Source organism: Orcinus orca, chromosome X (assembly GCF_937001465.1).
Source record: "Orcinus orca chromosome X, mOrcOrc1.1, whole genome shotgun sequence".
NCBI lineage: Eukaryota > Metazoa > Chordata > Mammalia > Artiodactyla > Delphinidae > Orcinus > Orcinus orca.
Genome location: NC_064580.1, coordinates 77,608,125 through 77,614,785, shown reverse-complemented (window position 1 = coordinate 77,614,785; position 6,661 = coordinate 77,608,125). Strand labels below are relative to the sequence as shown.

The window sequence follows — 6,661 nt, the reverse complement described above, 5'->3', positions numbered from 1 at the left end:
TCCACCATTGTATCAAGCCAGCAGCTTCAGGATGGTAAAGGACATGGTAACACCAGTGAGTTCCACGGGCCTATTACTACACTTCATTTGTTGTGAAGTGACTTTCTTGATCAGAAACAATGCTGTGGGATTTCCCTGGTGGCACAGTGGTTAAGAATCTGCCTGCCAATGTAGGGGACACAGGTTTGAGTTCTGGTCCAGGAATATCCCACATGCCGCGGAGCAACTAAGCCCGTGCGCCACAACTACTGAGCCTGCACTCTAGAGCCCATAAGCCACAACTACAGAAGCCCACGTGCCTAGAGTCCATGCTCTAGGCTTCTCTTGTTGCTCTAGGCAACAAGAGAAGACACCACAATGAGAAGCCTACGCACCGCAACGCAGAGTAGCCCCTGCTCTCCACAACTAGAGAAAGCCCGTGCGCAGCAACCAAGACCCAATGCAGCCAAAAATAAATTTATAAAAAAAGAAACAAGAAACAATGCTGTGTATAATACCATGACAGTGGAAGACATTCTGTAAGTCCGTGGATAGCAGTTTTGGAAGAGGCATTATGAGTAGGGAAGGAAAATCCATATTCAGGGTAAGTGTCTGTTCCAGTAAGAACAAAATGATGCCCTTTCCATGATGAAAGGGGTCCAATGTAACCAACCTGCCACCAGTAGTTAATTAATCACGCTGGGGAATGGTGCCATACTGGAGACTCATTGTTGGTTACTGATGCTGGCATTGGATACTCAGTGGTGGCTGTAACCAAGTCAGCCTTGATGAAGTCCATGTTGCTGAGTCAATGCATAAGAGAAGCCTCTTCCACAGGAAAAGAAAACTCATCAGAATGTAGGAGCTCAATGTCTCCAAGTTCATCAGGGTCTCCCACAAGTCCCAAATCCAACTTTTAGTATCCCATTTCTTCCCAATCAATGTCTTCACATTAACTCTAAACATCCTACAAGGCTGAGAATTCAATTTGCATTGTAATTCAGACAGTAGGAGGATGAGATTCTTGGTTTGATTTTCAGCAATCTCGTTCCAGCAGCTATAGGAAATAAGGGTCTCCTTCATGGTACACATAGAAATTTTCAGGTCATTTATGCAGTGCTTGAGTTGGGAATTCAAATCCGTGCACTCATCTTTTTCTTTCCCTACTTTGTCCAGCAACATTAGGAGCAACTAGCCAATATCACTTCACTAGTTAGCTTGTCAAAAGTGTTCCAAAGTATCATATACACAGTCACTCAGATCCTTACTTCTTGTAAGTGGTTGATTAGGAGTATCTAACGGTGATATTTTGTGTATCTATATTGTCAGATTATGCCATGGTCCATGAGTGTTCTCTTTACTACTAGAAAGAGTCATTAGCACATTTAAATATAATCAGATTAGAGAGCCGTTTCCAGAAACCCCAGAACCCAATTTAAAAAAACTCATCTTTAAAATTCTGTCTCTCTAGAACCACTCTGGGTACCAAAATCTGTATTAGTCAGGGTTCTCCTGAGAAACAGAATTAATTGTATACATACAATTATATATATATATATACACAATTCTATAATATATATACTATTCTGTTTTTCTTTCTCTGGAGAACCCTGACTCCCTGACTGATAGAACTTTTGGTACTGGGAAATGAGGTGCTACTGTAACAATAATGAAATTGTGGAAGTGGCTTTGGAATTGGGTAATAAGTAGAAGCTGGAAGAATTTTGAGGCACATAATAAAAAATGCTTAAATTGTGTTGAAGAGAACATTGGTAGAAATATGGATGTTAAAGGTGATTCTGGTGAGAGTTCAGAAGGAAATGAAGAATATGGTAAAGAGAATTTCTATTATCTTAGAGAATACATATATCACCATGAACAGAATGTTGATTCGAATATGGTGTTAAATGAGTTTCTGGTGAGATTTCAGAAGGAAGTGAGGAGCGTGTTATCGGACACTGGAGGAAAGGCAATCTTCATTTTAATGTGGCGAAAAACTTGGCTTAATTGTGCTCTGCTGTTAGTGGGAAGATAGAACTTCTAAGTAAGTTCTGAGACATATAGCTGAGATTTCCAAGCAAAGTGTGGAATGTACAGCCTGCTTTCTCCTTGTTCCTTGCTTACAATAAAGTGTGAGAAGAATGAGATAAACTGAGAACAGAACTGTTAAGCAAAAAGGAACCAGACTTGATTATTTGGAAAATTCTTAGCATGCCCAGTTAGCATTTTCTGGGCTAAGTGTGTGACTGCACAAACTTTTCCTGAAGAAATTATGCCTGTGACTCATGGATCCAATCCAGTCAACCATCTCAGTAGAAGCCAGGAATAGAGGTGGGTTATCCAGTTCTGTAATGGCATGGATCCTCTTGACATACATGGAAGAACTGACAAGGTTTTTGAGAACGTTATATCAGAAGGAACACTGCAAGCTGTGACTGAAGGAGCCAGAGACAGGATGAAATGCAGAAAAGCTATCAGATTTCAGAGATTCTACTGGTAGAAACAGACTGATAGAAATATTCACACATGAGCTCTTCTTCAAGAAAAAGAATGACTATCAGGGCAGAGTCATGGGTGCAGAGGCAGAGAAGCTAGAGACAGGAACAGAGGCAGGGCCTGGCAGGGCTTGGCAGGGCCTCCTTGGGCCCAAAGGGTAGATTTGGTAAAAGAAGTTTATTTTTCAGGCTACAAAAACTAGTGGACTCTTCCCTTCTGGGTTTCAGATTTGCTTGAGACTACTGACTTATTTATTCCTTCCAATTTCTCCCTTTCATAATGGGAATGTCTATCCTTTGCTTGTACTATCATTGTATTTGCAAACAGATAACTTGTTTTCTGTTTCACAGGTCCACAGATGATGAGGAATTTTGTCCCAAGGTGAATCATACCCAGAGTCTCACACATACCTGATTTAGTGTGCTTAAATGAGATTTGGAATTTTTGACTTGATATTTAGATGAGATTTTAGAGTTAATGCCAGAATGGTTTAAGACTGTTGGGGATGTTGGGATGGGATGAGTATATTTTGTATTTTGTATTCTTGTGTGAGAAAGATGTGAATTTTGGGGGGTAGAGAGCATACTGTACTAGGTTGAACAGTATCCTCCCAAAATCCATGCCTACGTGGAACTCAGAATATGATCTTGCTTGGAAATAGAGTATCTGTAGGTGTAATGAAGTTAAATGAGATTATACTAGATTTGGGTGGGCATTAAATCCAAAGATTGGTGTCCTTATAAGGAGAAAAAGAGTTGGACAACCACAAAAACACACAGAGGGAAGAAGTCCACATGAAGACTGAGGCAGAGATTGGAGTGATGCAGCCACAAACCAAGGGACAACAAGGATTGCTGGGACCACTGAAGCAAGGAGGAGGTGAGGATGGGTTCTGCCCTAGAGGTTTCAAGAGAGAAAGAGCTCTGCTGACACCAGGATTTCAGACTTCTTGCCTCCAGATCCATAAGAAAATAAATTCCTGTTGTTTTAAGCCAGTTTGTGTAATTTTGTTATAACAGCATAGGAAACTAAAAAAGAAGGTGTAAGTCTGTAAAGTACTTCACATTAACAATTTTACTCAAATAACATTTCTGTCAATGGTGAGAATACACACACACATAAATAGATTCTAATTTCAGATTAAGATATATATATATATATATATATATATACATTTACAGATAAATATGTAGATACATCTTAATCTACAATCAGAATCAACTAATCCATACAACATGGCCTTGTATTTCTTTCTTAGTTTCTTGGAAATGTAATCATTGTCAACAAAAGACTTGTCAGTTTCTCATCTTTTCAAAGAGGATTGGAGAATACAAACTTCCTGTGGGTGAGATAAGTTCATTCATCTTACGAAAAGCAATAGAGAATGCATCCTAATGTAACACACATCATAAAGTATTTAAACAACTTTACTGCAGCATTCAAAATACAAATATGAGCAGTCATTCTTTTCCCTTTTTCCTCCTCTTCTCTCCCATATTATCTGGGTTTACTGAAGTTACAGTTTTAAGACTGGGAAGTGTGACTAGGGAAAGGTGTGTTCCCCGCCACCCCCCCACCCACCCCCCACCCCCGGCAATTCTTCAAATGTGTCAGTATCATAAAAGACAGAAAGGCTGTAGCAATGTTCCAGACTCAAGGAGACTAAATAGAGACAACAGCTAAATGCAATATACTTGGATCCTAGGTTGGATTCTGTACTGGAGGGGTTTAAAATAAGTTTTAAGGACACTACATGTCAATTGACATAACTGGAATATGGATATTAAAGTCTTTTATAGATGTTAAAGTTAATGATTATATATACCAGATAGAGTACTGGTTTCCTTCCTTCCTCCTTTTCCTGTCAGAAGTTTTTCAAAAATTAAAGAAGTTTTAGCCCCACAATGAATTTTTGAAGGCTTTATTTCTTCATAAAAAATGAATTTACCAAAATGTTATGAAACATTACTTTAAAAAGTTAATGGAGTGTAATCTGTAAAAATGTTGAGTAGCTATGTTGTACACATGAAACTAGCATGATGTTGTAAATCAACTAAACTTCAATTTTAAAAAAAAGTTATAAAAGTATTGTAACGATGTTAAATTTGCTAAAGTTGATCATATAAAAGAATGTCTCTCTTAGGAAATACACAAAGAAGTATCTGTAAGTAAAGGCCAGGATGTATGTAACTCACTCAGAAGTGTATGTGTATATGTGTGTGTGTGTGTGCATACATATATATATGAGAGAGAGAGACAGAGATAGAGACAGAAAGACAGAGAATTAATTAATATAAAGCTGATGGGGTAAAATGTTAAGGGATGCTGAATCTGTGTTATTGATTGTGTTATCTGTATTATTGTTGGAGAGGAATTCCTTGAACCGCTCTTATTTATTCAGGTAACTCTCATTGGTGGACAGTGGGTGTGGCTCAACTTGCCAGCCCAGAGCCCCGGCGCTGGGTGAGCCCCGGCCCCTCCACCCCCCAATCCCTCCCCAGACCCCTGTACCCCCGATCCCCCTCCATGCCTCCGCCCCCTTCCACGCCCCCCTACCTGGTCCCTTCCTCCTTCACTTCCCCGCCCCTCCCCCCTCTAACGTAAACCCTGCCCACCCCACCCCACCCACCTCACTCCCTGAGGAACCCGCCCTGGGAGACACCACGCAGCCTCATCAGCGTGGCCCCTGTGACCTCACTGAGCGGGTCCCCGCCAGGCGGCGGCACTAGCAATGTCTCCAGGCGGCTGTGTCTTGGGGCGGCGCGGCCTCCGGGCTGCGTGGCCTCCAGCTCAGGAGAGCGCCGAGGAGGAAGCGGTGGCCACGAGCTACTAGCGTCCAGTGGCGCATCAGGTATGGTGGAGCGCCCGACTCCCTCCTCAGTCCCATTCTCCCACTCTCCGCCACCATCCGCCTCCCACGACGCCCCCCTCGACGCTGCAGCCGGCCTTCCGTCCACCCATCTACCTGCGCCGTCTGTCACCATTCCTCCCACCCCATGATCACCACCATCGCCTTCTACCTGTCGCCAGGCCCAGCGCCAAGGATTGGCCACGTGTCACAGATGATGGCCTTAAAGTGCATCCACAAGGAGCTCCTCGACCTGTCCCGCGACCCCCACCCCACCCCCACCCCACCCCCGCCCAGAGCTCAGCAGGGCTAGTGGGGGATGACATGTTCCACTGGCATGCGACCATAATGGGGCCCAATGACAGCCCCTACCAGGGAGGAGTCTTCTTCCTAAAGGTCCAGTTTCCCTCCAATTACCCATTCAAACCACCCAAGATCGCATTCACCACGCGAATTTACCATCCAAACATTAAAAGAAACAGAAACATCTGCCTGGACATCCTTAGATCTGAGTGATCACCAGCACTGACAATTTCCAAAGTATTGCTATCCACTTACTCCCTGTTGTGCGACACCAACGCAGATGATTCTTTGGTTCCAGAAATTGCTAAGATCTACACAAAGGATAGGAGGAAGTATGACAGAATTGCTCGGGAATGGACTAATAAATACGCCATGTAATTTAAAAATAAATGATAATCCCATCACCTTATTAAAGCTGGCAGTTTAATTGGTTATCTTTTGTCAGCTTTCTATGAAAGGAGGGCTCCCCATCCTCTGGGCATATGTGGTAACACCTCCTATGTATCAGGGTGTGTGGAGGTGGTGGAGCAAGTCTGCAGGTGGAAACAAGGGTGGAGGAGGGATTGGTGAGTGGGGGTAAGGTTGGGGGTTTGGGTGAGTGTGAGACCAGTTTTAACTAAGTTTTCGTTATTGATTTAGCATTAGGAAAGCAAGAACAAGGAGGTGGTGGCTTTAGGATAAGGAGAGCAGTTCCAACAACCAGAGAGATAATTTTTAATGTGAGTCTTTTAGAACTGACAACGGTGAGGACAAACAATGAAGATTACAAAGCTAGTCAGGTGTCCACTTTATTCTGAAGAAACTTTGGGTGTTGATTTTGAACAAGATTAGTATTAACCAATATCCTTGTAACTGGGCAAGACCCACGCTCCAGGTCCTCTGCCTGCCTCTTGTCTGCAGAAAAGCCATAGTTTCTCAGGGCTCCCCTGAGTCACAAAAGCCTGACTCAAGAATTAATGATTGAAAGGATGTGACCATGTAGTGACAAAAGTAGCAGTTGGGCCAGGTGAACTGGTAACAATTTAAACAGTAAAT

General features: G+C 42.6%; 1 pseudogene; it reads left to right on the top strand.

Moving 5' to 3' along the window:
* Positions 1-5,540: 5,540 nt before the first annotated feature.
* Positions 5,541-6,004, top strand: LOC101284965 (ubiquitin-conjugating enzyme E2 D2-like; annotated as a pseudogene).
* The last annotated feature ends 657 nt before the right edge of the window (positions 6,005-6,661 follow it).